The sequence below is a fragment of the Peromyscus maniculatus genome, chromosome 19 (genome assembly GCF_049852395.1).
Source record: "Peromyscus maniculatus bairdii isolate BWxNUB_F1_BW_parent chromosome 19, HU_Pman_BW_mat_3.1, whole genome shotgun sequence".
Classification (NCBI taxonomy): Eukaryota; Metazoa; Chordata; class Mammalia; order Rodentia; family Cricetidae; genus Peromyscus; species Peromyscus maniculatus.
Genome location: NC_134870.1, coordinates 331155 through 347199, shown reverse-complemented (window position 1 = coordinate 347199; position 16045 = coordinate 331155). Strand labels below are relative to the sequence as shown.

At 41.4% G+C, this 16045-nt stretch overlaps 1 long non-coding RNA gene across 9 annotated transcripts in view; it reads left to right on the top strand.

The window, feature by feature from the left end:
• The first annotated feature begins 15660 nt into the window (after nt 1-15660).
• The window catches only part of LOC121823979 (uncharacterized), a 65547-nt gene continuing 65162 nt past the window's right edge, over nt 15661-16045 (top strand). For all 9 annotated transcript variants that reach the window (XR_006065664.2, XR_013045946.1, XR_006065659.2 and 6 more), the window contains exon 1: nt 15661-15800. This is a non-coding gene — a long non-coding RNA (uncharacterized LOC121823979). The remainder of the gene's footprint in view (nt 15801-16045) is intronic.

The window sequence follows — 16045 nt, the reverse complement described above, 5'->3', positions numbered from 1 at the left end:
CAGTAGAATCTTTGGGATAAGTCTCTGATCACCAAGACAACCTGTGTTTTTAAGGAATGACACTCACCCGACATTTATTACTGGTGATGTTCTTTTCTTTCTGTCCTTTTTTGGGGGGAGAGCAATTTGGAGTTTTGGTTTTGAGATCAAATTTCATGTAGGCCCGGCCAGCCTCTAACTCTAGAGTAGCTTTGAACTCCTCATTGTTCTGTCCCAGCCTTCAAAGTGCTGGGACTGCAAGGATATCCCACCATGCCATGGTGGTGTTGTTATTTTCCAAGTTTTATATAAATGTAGCATTTGCTGTGTAGAAGAACTGCAACTGTATTTCTAAAGAAGTTACCTGGGCAGAGAGAAGGCAAGTCAGTAGATTTCCTGTTAAATGTTCTATACATAATAAATAAATAAATCTTTAAAAAAATAAAATAAATCTTTAAAAAATTTAAATCTTTTAAAAAAAAAGAAAAAAAGAAAAAAAAGAAAAGCCACAGACTTTGCCATTACAGGTACAACAGTGAACCACTGTGTAGTGAGGGAGACCCATGCTAAGTTACCCACAGCTATTTTTTCTGGCTAAACTTGAGGAAAATTACTTATTTGATCCTCACTGTCTATAAAATAGAAATCCATTACTTTGTCAAGTAATGGATTAGCATCAGAATTATCAACAACTTATATAAATTAACCTGATACAAATATATGAGGAAAGAGGATATTAAAAAAATAATAAATGAAATGTAGCAAAATGGAGAAGGCCAGAGAACAAGCACATCCCTCTCCCACACAGAGCATAGTAGGCTCAGGACAACATTATTCAAAACAAACACACGTCCTCACCCACACTTACCAACGCTTCAAAATAAGCACACCTCCTTACCTGCATCCATCCATACTAAGGAAAAAAAGTTTGGGATCCAGTGGGGGAGATATTGAAAATGTTTGGTGGAGTAGTGGTGGTACCAGACAGAGGGTGAGTTCTACAGTCTCTTTTGAGGACTACTGGCAATGACTTGAGGCCCCATCCTCCAACTCACTAGACCTCATCCCACAGCAACCCATAGCCTCCAGGTTCCTGTGTACCATGCTGTTAGCTAGCAGCAAAGGACGGCATGCACCTAGGGGGCAGCAATCCACTGAAATTTCTTTCCTTCCTGCTGCTGTCCATTTTCCCAAGATAAAGATGCTTTATGGGCAGGTAGGTGCACTTTCCAGATGCTATATTTCCTTGGAGGTGGGGAGAACTTCATGTTTTTCTTTCTGTAGCCAAACTACAGTTGACTGCCTCAGAGGCTTCAGGCAAAATTCAAGTGACCTGATGGGATATTCCTACTCATATCTTTACAATTTTAAAGGAGCCAGAAGAGGCTGATGCAAGAAGATGCACCGTCCATACAAAACCATCAGCAAAAGTCACACAGTTAAAGAACAAACAGCATGTCCAAATAAAAACATGGAGCACAGGGAATTCTCAGCTCAGCTTGTCTTCTTTATCAAGTCAGGAGGCCAGATGTGCCGATTGCTGCTCATATCCTGATAAGTCCTGAATATCCAAGCTACCAAGAGAGCTGTGCATAGTATTTCTGGATACACAAAGTGGCTTGGCTTATTTTTCAATACTCACTGCTTACCGCTGCCCAACAACAATGTTCCCTCTTTCTGCTCCCTGGGACCTTTCTCTCCATATTGAAACCATAAATGCAAGCATAAGGTCTTTCTCACTTGCCTTGCAGCAGGATTTTCAAACTTCTCTCTAAACACTGATGCACCCTTTCAGTCCCTGACAGTGATAGGTGGGAAAGTTTCCAGAAATATGTGGCAGCACTACTACCAGAAACCAAACATTGTTGCCCAATAAAAAATGCTGTAAGTGCAGAATGATGAACTACATGGGAAATGCGCTGATAGGGAAGGACACTCAGGAATGTGGAGGAGTATAACTCACTTCAACTTTGTATGACCTTGAAAAAGTCAGAGTGATCTATTTTCCCAGGTCCCTCAGCTAACGCTCAATTGAGCTATGGTTATCTCCCAAGTCTTTCTGTGGGCCGAACTGAAGTAAGACCCCTCCTTAGCCATCATCCTTCCTGGGAGTCTTTAGGCCTCCCTGCTAGCTTCCTGGCCCTTCAGCACCCTTCCTGGAATACCAGCTGATGAGGCAACTCCTTTCATTAAGTCACCTCCTTGGTGGTGGTAGGTACAGAAATGCTTCTCTGGGATCATTCCAAACAGTGGTGGGCAGAGGTCAGACCACCAAACACAGCTGTGACACAAGGTTCCCTGCTGGCTTTTCACAGCTGCTCCTGATTTTCCATGGGGTCACCTTTAAATTAAAAGAATCTCTGCACTTTCAAGAATTTGAAAACAAAGCCATGTGTGAGAATGTGAGCTTCACTTTTATGCTCTTGCAAGCAATAGGTTGTATTCCCTTTTCTGCACTAAGAAACAAAAACAAAAAACAAAAACAGCCAAAAAAAAAAAACCCCAACTATTTTCCCACTCCACCCCAAAATGCCGTCTATTAATCTTTAGCATGTACCCATGTTGTTTTGATTTAATACATTTTAGAATATATTCATTGTTCTCTTTTAACAGCTTTTGGCAACTATTTCTGAACTTGAAATGTATTAGTAAAATGAGTACAATTAGCAAATACCATTCAACAAATGCTAATGGCATATATATCCCAACAATATACAAATAATATGACAGGCTTTGTGATGCTGCATAAAGTTTCTTTTTTTAAAAAAATATTATGTATACAGTGTTCTGCCTGCATTTATGCCTGCAGGCCAGCAGAGGGTGCCACATCTCACTACAGATGTTTTTGAGCCACCATGTGGTCACATAGGACCTCTAGAACAGCTAGTGCTCTTAACCACTGAGCCATCTCTCCAGCCCTAACGTTTCTTATTTATCATTACTCCAGTGTGTGTGTGTGTGTGTGTGTGTGTGTGTGTGTGTGTGTGTGTGTGTGTGTGTGTGTGTGTGTGTGTGTGTGATCTGTGTATGGGCTAATCCCATGTGTAGGGGGATTATTTGTGCGATTGTTTGTGGAGGGGATCAGAGGAAAATGTTAGTGTCTTGCTTTCTTTCTCTCTCCACCTTAGTCTTTTGAGACAGGGTCATTTACTGAACCTGGGGCTAGGCTGACATTTATCATACCCCAACAATTCTGCTTCCACTTCCCTCAGTGCTGAGGTTACAGGCCCACAGAGCAATGCCCAGCTTTTTATGTGGGTTCTGAGATCCAAATTCAGGTCCTTATGCTTGAGCAGCAAGTGCTGTTACCCAGTGAGCCATCTTTCTATCCATATCTGCACTGTTTTTTAACTTTTAAAAAACATGTATGTATTTAATATGTGTGAATAGGCACATGAGTGCTGTGGTATGTGTACAGAGGTCATAGGACTTGGGGGAGTCAGTTCTCTCATTCCATCATGTGAGTGTCAGAGACTGAACTCAAGTCATCAGGCTTTGTGTTAAGTTCCCTTACCCACAGAGCAATCTCATGGGCCCCCTATTATCTCTTAACCAGCAAAATGCAGCAAACATGGTTATCAACATCACTTTTAAATGCCTGTAAGTGTTTTTGTGTTGAAGGTAAGAATGTGATGTGATTGAAGTTGGACATATTAACTTCTTTGATCCTTGGTGATTTTATTAAATTGTTCTTTAGTTTTAATCTATTCTGTAAAACAGGATGCTGGAGATCAAATTCTAGCCTTTGAATGTGCTAGTCAAATCACAACCAAGCTATAACTCTAGCCTTTATTTTATTCACCTAACAAATACTTTGATAATGATACTCAGGGTGCTAAAGAACTAAATGAGATTCTATATAAAATGTCTAACAGAGTGGATGACATAGTATAAAATAATGGCAGCTTTCACTTTAGTTTTGTCTCAACTGTTTGTTTTGATTTCTGAGACATAGCCTTGTTAGGTGGTTCAGAATGGTCTGGAACCCATTATATAGCACACACTGGCCTCAAGCTCACAATCCTCCTGCCTCAGCTTCTAGAGTGTTGGGTTTGCAGTCACGTACCACCGCACTTGGCTTCATTATTAAGTTTTAAATGGTGTTTTAAACATTTAGGAAAATTAATGCCAGCAAGATGGCCTAACAGGTAAAAATGCTTGCCATCAAGCCTGATGATCTGAGTTCAAGTCCTGAATCCACATGGTGAAAGGAGAGAACTAATTCCTTCAAGTTGTCCTCTGCCTTCCACATGGGTACTATGGCATGCTGAGGACATAGTTCAGGGAGAAAATGTTAATCTAATTAATATTTAACAATAAAAAATTGGGAATCAAATATCAGGGTAAGAACTGAAAGATTGGAGAAGCAGGGAGCAGCTACCAGTTGCTTCCTACCTCTATGGTTCCACCGTCCAAAGGGGCTGAGATCCTCTCTCAGTCCCACCTTACCACTTCCTGTTTTCCTCTTGCTACAATCCTCCAAACCTGTAGCTAGAGTTTTCCTGCCTTTCCCACAGTCAGGACAAATCTCTCTCACCCGCCAGTCCCACAGCCGCTCAGACCCAACCAAGTAAACACAGAGACTTATATTGCTTACAAACTGTATGGCCATGGCAGGCTTCTTGCTAACTGTTCTTATAGCTTAAATTAATCCATTTCCATAAATCTATACCTTGCCACGTGGCTTGTAGCTTACTGGCATCTTCACATTCTGCTTGTCTTGGCGGTGGCTAGCAGTGACTCCTTCTGCCTTCCTGTTCTTTCTTTTCTCCTCTCTGTTAGTCCTGCCTATACTTCCTGCCTAGCCACTGGCCAATCAGTATTTTATTTATTGACCAATCAGAACAACACATTTGCCATACAGAACATCCCACAGCACAAACCTCTATGGTTAATTTTGGTCAGCTAGTGGCTAGCTCTGTGCTCTGACTCCAAGCAAGCTTTATTTGTCAGAACACATTCAAAGTATCAACCCATGGAGTGCTGGCCTGGCATGTGTCTACTCACACTGTTTAAGTTAATTTGGCTTGCAATGGTCACAGAATCATGGAGTAGATGGTAAGACTTATATGTCACTGCATAATTGAGAGAAGAATTTGTTTCTCCTTAGGTTATTGGGATAGGCAACAATTAAAACCTTTGAAGTATTTTATCCTGTTGTCATGGAGACTAAGAAATAAATTAAAATACATTTGCCAGAGTCATGATAATATGGCCCAAACTTAAGGAAAATCTTATTTGCCTTTAAAGATGTGGTCTTACTGCATATCTCAAGTTGCCCTCAAACTTGTGACCCTCCTGCCTCAGCCTCACAAGTACTGAGATTACAGCTGTGTGTTCCACATTCAACCTTCAACCTTGTTTTCTAAGTATTATGGTTGTTTATTCAGCAGTGAAGCCATTGGCTCATTTGGGTCCTTATACTGTGTGGCCTAGATGTAAAGCATCTGGTGGTTGGTTTGGGTTGGCCACTGCACTTCCCGGGAGACAGAAGTCAAAATGATCCCCAAATGTCTGAATCTGGTGACAGGAAGATATGACAGTGTGAGCTTGAGGAGAAAAGTCTGGATTTGAGTTGTTGGCCTGAGGTCCCTGTGGCTAGTGCTGACAAATGTCAGCTAGTAGAGGACTGGCTATACTTGTCTGTGGTTCTGGAAAGCAGCATCTGAACAGACTGCTGAGGCAGCTGAGGACAAAAATCTTTGGGGTATAAACATCTGAGGACCAGGAAAGAGTCTGAGCATCCTGTATCTGGGAAAGACATAGCTGGCACTCAAAAAGTACCACTAAAGGGATAAACACTGACCCCTGTGCCCTGTGTCTGCAGTGCATTGCTTGGGCCACAAAGCTCAAGTCATTCTTACTCTGTCTGCAAACACATCCCATGTCTGTGTTTCTCTGATATTCTCTTTTCCTACCCCCCTCTAGTCTTCCACAAAGGTTTCTCTGAGCTGGCTATTCCCGTTTCCTTTGACTTCATATTCTTTAGAGTGGAGCCCTAAAAGGCAAAATTATTTTTTCAAAATAATATTTTTACTGATGCTTTGGGAATTTCACATCATACACCCCAATCGTACTCACTTCCCAGTCCTTTCATGTCTGCCTCCCTGCCCTTGTAATCTTCCCCCAAAAAGAACAAGTCCAATTCATGTTGCCTGTATTCTCACTGGAGCATGGTCAAACTCCCTTTGGCTTGACCCCTAAATAAAATTGAGTCCTTCTCCACCTGCATCCCCTCCAGAAGCCATCAATTGTGGAGAAATAAACGTCAGCATCTATATCACAATTTTTAAGAGTTTTCTTTTATGGCTTCCTTTTTAAGGTATTACTTTTGTGGGGGATGGGGATGGGTGGGTAATGGTTGTCACAGAAGCCTTCCATGTCCCTATTTCTCAACTGTGTGTCTGCAGTCATTGATATCACTGCCAAAGTAACTTCGTTACTCTTTACTGTCAGTGGGAATTTAGATCATGGGTTTCTGGTGACAGCACAAACCACAAAACAGCCCCTGGCTGCAATAGGGCCATAGACCCAGAGAAGTTCCTTGGAGGCAGTCTGGACCACGAACATCACCATGGCCTCAAGTAGCAACTCAAGCTACTTACAGCAATAGGTCTCTGGCAACAGCATGACACCTGAACATCAACATGGCTTCAGGATGCAGCACAGACTATGGACATCCACATGACCTTCAGTGGTTAGCTTGAGCTACAGATATCAACACAGAACCCAGCTGTAGTAGGACCACATACTTAGGATCCCTCGGCAGCAGTGGGATCTAGACATCACCATGGATCAGTGGGAAGTACAGGTCACGCCTGTCAGTATGACCCCTGGTGACCTCACCTCAGACATCGACAGGGCATGTGGCAGCACAGACCATGGACATTCCCATGGCCTTCAGTGACAACATGGGCCACAGACATCAACACAGACCCCGGCAGCAGTAGATGCTGACCTGTACATGAAGGTGAGGGAAAAGGCCAAGCTAACTTTTATAGCACATTCTTGGACTCATTTCTGTGAGTAAAACATTAATCCTTCTTAAAAGCCTCTACATCTGTTTGTGTTGTTTGTTAGAGACAGGGCCTTATACAACTCAGGCTGGCCTTGAACTTGAAATGTTAGACTAGTCTTCTGCCTCCACCTCTCCAGCGCCCAGTGTGTCATCATGCCTGACCCCTAACACCCTCTTAACACTGTATTGGAGACCAAACTTGAACATGATTTTTGCTGGAGACAAAGCACACTCAAGTTCCTTTATTCTCTAGGTCTCCTTTCTCTTTCCTGCCCTAGCTCTCCACAAGAAGAACACCTCAGGGAACATTCTCCAAAATCACCACAAACTCAGCCACAAAGCAAGTCTCAACAGATACAAGAAAACTGAAATAACCTCCTGTATCCTATCAGACCACCACAGATTAAAGCTGGACTTCAACATCAATAGAAAGCCTGTAAACTCATAGAAACTGAACAACTCTCTATTAAGTGATTACTGAGTCAATAATAAATTACTGAGCAGAAATAAAAAAAGAAATTAAACACTTCACTGATTCAATGAAAAATGAACGCACAACATACCCAAACTTGTGGGACACAATGAAAGCAGTGCTAAGAGAAAAGTTCATAGGACTAAGTGCCTTCATAAAGAAATTAATGAGATCTCATACCAGCAACTTAACAACACACCTGAAAGCTCTAGAATGAAAAGAAGCAAACACATCCCATCCAAGAGTAGTAAATGTCAGGAAATAACCAAACTTAGAGCTGAAATCAATAAAATAGAAACAAAGAGAAGAATACAAAGAATCAATGAAACAAAGAGTTGGTTCATTGGGAAAATCAACAAGATAGACAAATCTTTATTCAAAGTAGCTAAAAGGCAGAGAGAGAATATCTAAATTAAAAGAATCAGAAACAAAAAGTGGGGCATAACAACAGACACAAAGAAATCCAAAGAATCATTAGGTCACACTTCAAAAACTTGTACTCCACACAATTGGAAAATCTAAAAGAAATGGATAATTTCCTTGCTAGACACCATTTTTTTTTAATAGTCAAGGCCTGCTGTGGTAACATTACTGGGCTCTAGTGAAGACATATTCTCCTAGCTGTTAATTGTGTTTTTACACTGGTGTCTAGGCATCTGGGATTGTGAAAACTGTCTGGCCTTGTCCTTATTGGGTGAATGTATTCCTTGGTTTCTGTTTTCTCTCTGGTTCCTAGGCTGTGTGGTGACTGTGTATTGCCTATAGGAAACTCTTCTGGGATTCTGAGCAGTATGGGCACTGGGGATTACAGGTAAAAGTTGTTTCTGGGTGTTCGGACATGAGACTTAAGAATGGGGAAGGGCTAGGGGAAGTGGAGGGGTTTCACAAGAGGAAGGAGAGCAGTGTTCCACAGCATCTGCTTAGTCCTTTAGGAATAGGGGCAGAGAGTGTGGAGAGCCCACAGCTGTTGTTTGATTTTGCTCTTTTGGGGGACCCACCACCCAGCTTCCGAATAAATCACATACTTATTCTAAATTATAAATGCCTGGCCTTGGCTTGGCTTGTTTCTTGCCAGATTTCCTTAAATTAACCCATCTACCTTTTGCCTCTGGGCTTTCCCCATTGTCTTACTTCTGTAAATCTTACTCTTACTCTTTCTCTATGGCTGATTATGTAGCTGGTTGGCTGTCCCCTGGAGTCCTTCTTTTTTGACTACTTATTTATATCTCTCCTTCTATTAATTCTCTCTGCCTACCAGCCCCGCCTATCCTTTCTGCTGCCTAGCTATTGGCTATTCAGCTCTTTATTAGACCATCAGGTGTTTTAGACAGGCACAGTAACACAGCTTCACAGAGTTAAACAAATACAACATAAACAAAAGTAACACACCTTAAAATAATATTCCCCAATACACAGCAGAGGTTTAGGTTTGCTAAAAAGATGGAGGTGAGACTGGGGAATTGAACATGGAGTAGTAGAAGGAGAGTAGCTTGTAGGTTGCTAAAAAGAGTCAGTTGGAGTCTGAGGCTAGGAAAAAGGTAAGGAAGTTTGGAAGAGAAGATCTGTGTGATCCACTGGAGATGGATGCAGGAGGGGAAGGGAGACTGCATTAGGTGTTCTGCTGCAGAGATGGGATGAGGCTGGGGAATTAGTTTGAAGGAGCTTAGGGAAAGGTGAAGATCTGCAATTAGCCTACCTGCTCCCCTGGCTGGAATGGCCTATGTGTTCACAAGGAGTGCCTGCTGGAACTGAGGGGAAAGGACAAAGCATCAAGTGGGGGATGGGAGGCTAGGAGGGGAAGATCTGTGGGTTCCCTCAGAGATGAGGTTGTGGGTGTTCTGTAGCAAAGCTAGGGATAAGACTAGAGGATTGGACTTGGAAGAATGGAGGAAGAGGGGAAGATATGCAGTTAGCCTACGTGATTCCCTGGCAGGAGTGACCTGTGGCTTCACAGGGAGTACCTGCCTGAGTTGGAGGCTGGAATAAAGCAATGGGGGACATATTAGGAGCAGAAGATCTGTTGGATCCACTGGAGATGGAGGCAGAGGATAAGGAAGGCTTTATCAGGTGTTTGGCTGCAGAGATTGGGGATTAATTTGGAGTAGCAGAGATGGAGGTAAAGATCTGAAGTTAGCCTACCTGCTTCCCTGGCTGGAGTGCAAAATTAATCTTTTAAGATGAGTTGAGATTCCTTAACTTGTTGCTTTGCCATTTACTAATTCCTTATAGTCTACAGTATAAATCTTTCTTTCTGGTCCCTAAGTCCCATTCTCCAACTCAAAGCAACTCTTCAGATTATTTTCTAGAAGTGGCCTGTGCCTGTTATCCAAGCTACTATCGATATATTATATACTATGTAAATAAAAAGAAGTCTTGGAATTATGGCTCAGTGGGACAGCATATGTAATTCCTGCTATATGTATTATCTAGGTCAATCCCTATTATTTCCAAATATAACTAAAGTATTTATATTTTCACTAAACATTTTTATTGTTCTTTGACCATTTCTTACATATATACAATATATTTTGGTCATATATGTCCCCAACTTCCTTCTCTCACATAATCTATATTCCTTCATTAGAAATACTTTCAATGTTCAAGTGGACTTATAAGTTGTAGAGTTAAAATGCATAGTTCAGAAAATAGTTCCTCAGCCCAGAAGCTCAGGGTACCCCATGCAAACACTACATTATTTTTCAAATAGCTTATCAATAGAGAGAACCACCACAGATGTTGGATTAGCACTATCCAGATGCTGTACTAGGCAACTGAAAACAGGGGCCCCTTTGACTTCACTAACTACTGGATGACAAACAACTAAGGCTAGTATGGCGTATATTTGGATTTTAGCTAGAATTAGATTAGGATTGGGAGAGAAGTACAGTGAGAACACTATAAGATCAAATTTGAAAGACAGAGAAAAAAGATTAAGATGTGTACAGCTGCTGGACAGGAACTTTTGGGATATGGTCAGTGCACTCAGATTTTAGAGACTGTTAAAGCTATGGAATGTTAGGGTTAAGAAGCAAAAGGAGGGAACTGGGTGTAGTGTCACATGTCTTTAATCCCAGGATTTGGGATGCAGAGACAGGAAGATCTGTGAGTTCGAGGTCAGTCTGGTCTACAGAGTTGAGTTTCAGGGCAGTCAGAGCTCATAATGAGACCCTGTCTGGAATAAACAAAATAAACAAAACAGAAAGGAAAAAGAAAAGAAATAAAAGGAGGAAAGAATAAGGACGAGAGAAAGAGGAAAAGACATGGGAATAAGTGGGGAAGTATAGGAGATAGGGAAAAGGTATAAAAAAGAATGCCTTGTGGTAAACTGGGTGAGGAAACATACCCAGGAACCCTCAGACCTAACTGAGCAACATACAGACAAAGCAACCATCATGAGACATACATAAGAATGGAGATTAATTAGTAAAACAAAATGAACAGAGTACTTGTGACATGGATTGCTGGCACAGCTAAACTAAGATGAAAGGTAAAGTTCTCAGATCTCCTGACTATAGACAGGCTTTGCTTGGTGTTGTGTGGTAGAAAGGCAAGCAGGAGCCATTGGTCTCTGCAGCTTCTCTGTGTGAGGGAGGTTGTAAGTCCTTTGCTGACAGACTCCTGCCCTCCTCTGGGTCCTCCTGGTGCTGATGGAGAGGCTTTGCACCTGTGTTCTTGCTGCTCCTGCTTTCCTCCAGAGTCCCACCCCATCCCTTGCAGGTAAGAACTTACTGTATTTTATCTTCATTGTTCTCTTTCACCAACTTTCAGTGAGGAAGCTTCCAATCTGACATTTTATCCAAAAGCCCTAAAGTCAGAAATTTGTTGTAGGTATTCATTCTGTCAATAGCTTTGGAGTACCAACCTTAGGGCATGGCCTCTTGGCAAGTTACATGAGTGCTTAAAATCTGAGAAGGGGTGTGTGGTTGCTCTCTTGGGGTGACTGGCGACTGGACAGCCAGATCTATTTGCTCCCAGCAGAAAGGAGGACAACAACAGCTGTTTACTTGGTTCTATATCCATAAGGGTATTTCCCCCTGGTTTATATATTAATAAATCCTTGATACCCTTTTAATAGACTCTCTTGACTTCACTCACAGAAATTTTAAGTGGAACACACTATTCTTCAAACATGTAAATGTAAGTTATTCCAAGGGGTCAATATACTGCCCTTAACCTGTGAACTTGGCAATGAAGAGATTAAGCCATTGAGTACAGTGTAGGAGATGAGCCTATACTAGCGTGCTGGTTGGTTTTTGTCAACTTGACACAAACCTAGACATATCTGAGAAGTGGGGATCTTAATTGAGAAAATGCCTCTATAAAACTTGCCTTGTAGGCAAGTCTGTATTGCATTTTCTTTTTCTTTCTTTCTTTCTTCCTTTCTTTTTTTTTCTTTTTTTGCTTAAGGATTGATGTGAGTGGGCCCAGCTTACTATGGCCAATCCCACCTTTAGGATGATTCTGGGTGTTAAAAGAAAGCAGACTGAAGCCGGGCAGTGGTGGCGCACGCCTTTAATCCCAGCACTCGGGAGGCAGAGGCAGGCGGATCTTTGTGAGTTCGAGGCCAGCCTGGGCTACCAAGTGAGTTCCAGGAAAGGCGCAAAACTACACAGAGAAACCCTGTCTCAAAAAACCAAAAAAAAAAAAAAAAAAAAAAAAAAGAAAGCAGACTGAGAAAGCCATGGAGAATATGCCAGTAGGCAGCACTCTTCTATGGCCTGTGCATTAGTTCCTGCCTCCCAAGTTCTTGCTTTGAGTTCCTGCCCTGACTTCACTGGATGATAAACTGTGAGCTGTAAAACAAAATAAAACTTTTTTCTCCAAGTTGATTTTGGTTATGATATTTTATCACAGCAATAGAAACTCTAAGACAACTAAGCACCTTGAGTGTCTATGGTTCAGATCCCAGACTGCAACACCAAAGAGGTGAGCTAGAAGGCAGTTCTCTAGCTCCTATCATGCTTTGAAGCACTCTGTTCTTGAAATACCGGCATTACTTAGAAGCATCCCTAACTCTGCAGAGGTGGAAGGCTTTGAAGGTCTGATCAGCACAGGAAGTACAGCTACTCTCCCCAAGGAAAATTCCATAGTAGAATATGGAAGCTGTGGATGCAGCTCTCCTTTTTTTTTTTTCCTTAGGTAAGCAGTTTGAAGATGAAATCTACTTGCCTACAAAGCATTCTGTGTAGCTGGAAGTTTCTCCAGTCCTGCCTGCCTCACAGTTGGGATGAATCTATCCCACCAGTGTCCCACAGCCACTTGGTCCCAAGTAAACACACAAAGGCTTATATTACTTACACACTGTATGGCCTGTGGGTCAGCTTATATTAGTTAGCTCTTTCAACTTAACTCAACCCATTCCTATTAATCTATATGTTGCCACGTGGCTGTGGCATTACCAGTCTGCTGGCATGTTGCTCCTTCGGTGTCAGGATGATATCTCCTTGACTCTGCCCTTCTTCCCTCTGTATCTCTGCTTGGATTTCCCACCTGGCTTTAATTTTTCTTGATATAGGCCAAAACAGCTTTATTTATCAACCAATCAGAGCAACATATATTCACAGCATACAGAAAGACATCCCACAGCAGTTCTTTTTAGCCATTGCTCTTTAGCTCTCTGTTGCCTTTATCTTCTTTTGTGACCTTGAGGGATTTACCCTTACCCCTGCTTCCCTAAGATTCAGATCTTTTCAAAGGTCTTTTAAAAACAGCAACTTTAGTTTTTTGTGAATGGATGTTTTGCCTGCACGCATGTCTGCATGCCACATTGTCATGCCTAATGCTCAAGGAGGCTAGAAGAAAGTATTGGATCCCCTGGAACTATAGTGACAGATGGTTGTGGTCTGCCATGTGGGTGTTGGGAATCAAACCTGGGTCCTCTAGAAGAGCATCTAGTGCTCTTAACTCCTGAGCCATCTCTCCAGCCAGCACCACCCACTTCAAACATTTTGGCAGAGGAAGTTTTGTTTCAGCTTTATTTTCTAAGAAACTCAGGGCATGAGTATTACCATTACTTGAAAAGACACTGTGCAGAAGGGGCAGGGGAAGGGTTGGACTGCTATTATTTTTAGATTAGCTTTGTAATAGTGTTATTTCTCACTACCCTGGTGTAGAGAAATATTTCAAAGGGGGTCAAAGTTCCTAATTAAAAGTCTTGTCAGTTTTATCACAAGAAGCTTCAGAGTGTACAGTTCCTCTAACAAAGGAACTTTTAATTTCTGTGAGTAGTAGGGCTATATTTTGTGAAAGTAACCAGCATCTCATACAGTAGAGAGAAATAAAACCTTCTAGGAAGCAACAAAAAAAGAACAAAATGAGCACTGTTGGTGGATGGTTACACAGTAGGAAAACTACTTGGCCTTACAGTGTTTCCTCATCTTTCTTGTCTAGCTCTAACAAGGTAGGTAATTATAAGTAGGAAGCAAAAGATGTATATATTATGAAAAATATATTAAATATAAAGGTATAAATGTAATGTTTTGTTAATGGGTTTTACATTCTCTTATGTTGTTTAAGGGCTAATGGCTAAAGAGCAAACTTGAAAAAAAATTTTAAAAAATCACTTAAAGTACATATCTTACAAGCCTAAATTGTTTCAGTCATGTGTGCTGTGAAAACATGGAGAATTTTACATTATGCCCTTAGACAGTTATTGTTCACCAACAATTTAAATTGGGTAGTTTTTTTTCTTTTTTTGTTAAATTGTGCAGTTTTAACCTGAGTTCCTGTCATGACAGATTAGGATGTGTGTGCACCATATATCTGTGATGACTAAAGAAACTCCATTTTGTGCTAGACATCCATCTTGGTGTATAATTGCTATTTGTCTCTAACTCAAGTTTCTGGAAGATAAATTCCTAGCAACCTTGCTCTTTGACCCTCATCCAGACATGTACAGCTGTGACCATCTGCTTGTTATGATATGACTAACTGCTGATTTTGGCTCCTGTAACTTGCTTTTGCAGACATTCAAGGACTATTTTGATGTTACTTTGACCATCTAATCTTAGCAGAGTAGAACAGGTCTTGTGGATTTGCCTTTAAAAGTCCTTTCTTCATCAGCCTCTGGGTGCTTGTCTCTGATTTGGGCTAGAGATTGTGGCCCTGCTTGCAGCTTTAATAAATTTGCTTAATTATAATTTGAATAGAGTCTGGGAGTCTTTTCCTAGTGGTCTTGAACTCCATAACTTCCTCCCACCCCATACACAATACAGGCAGTATAGAATACACCTCCTGTTAGGTCAGTGTTTATCTACCAACTGTCCATATGCCATTTATGGGATGCTGTTTTTAGAGTAACTTTCTTGCATGTAGGCACAGAGTGTCCCCAAAGCCAGCCGCAAGTTGTGTAACAGATGTCCAAATTCCTCAAATCCCATTATCCCAACATTCCTGTGAGTGTGCACATTGGTTCTGAGTATGAGGATTTTTTTTCAGTAACTTTTGAGGGTTGGGATTCCTGGATGTATACAATAGTCTGGAGGTGTCAGTCAATAAACACCTCTATGCCATCCATTCCAGAAGCAGCAACTCTTGAGATTCTCAGGACTCTAGGTCCCATTTTCCATTAGTTATGTGATTTTAAAGTGCCTAAGAGTTTCTTGATGGGCCATGGTGGTGCACGCTTTTAATCCCAGCACTTGGGAGGCAGAGGCACAGGCAAAGGTAGGCAGATCTCTGAGATTGAAGCAAGCATGTCAAGGCCAGCATGGTCTACAGAGCAAGTTTCAGGACAGTCAGAGTTACACAGAGAAACCTTGTCTCATAAAAAACAAAAACAAAACCACAACCAACCAACAAACAAAAAGAGATTCTTTACACAAGTTCTGATTAAAACTTGCTCTGTCATCTTTCTTGTTTTCATTTCTTGCATTACCACCTTTGCTAGATAACTCATAATATGTGCTTTCTTGTCGAATCTATCATTATCCATTGGTCTAGGTCAGGAACATGCCTTCCTTTTAACATCTGTTCCTAATTCAAAACTAACTTTGGATTCTTCCATTGATGGACATTGAAGTCTTAACACTGCTAGATTTCACAAAGTGATACTGTCACCCAGAGTCACAAAAGTCATATATGGTACAAGGGACACATCATGTCCTCAGCTAATATTGAAACAGTATTATCAGCTAATATGTAACAAAGGTATCTATTGTTATGAGAACTTTAGAATGTCTGGGCCCTGGCAACCCTAGCAAGGGAGGCTTGACCAACTGTCTCCGGTGTGCCTATTGAAGTGATAAGTAATAGTGAAGAGAAGAAAAAGGAGATTATTCAATGTGGCCACCCTGGAAAAATAATAAGGGACTCCAGTAACCCCAAGTAAGGGTAAGGAAATCTATGAAACTAGACCTTTAGATAAAACCCCAGCTTTGGTAGCTTAAAGATGAGTCTTCCCCACCAGTCCAAATGTGCAAGAGCAGTGAGAAGCAGATAAAGGAGATTCAATGTAGCACACTGGGAAAAACAACAGACAGAAGGGTTCAGCATCTTTTGGATGAGTCTTCCATTCTCTTGGTATTCACATAGACTTTAGATGGAAATAGAAAAAATTGGTAGGGAGGATGGGGAAG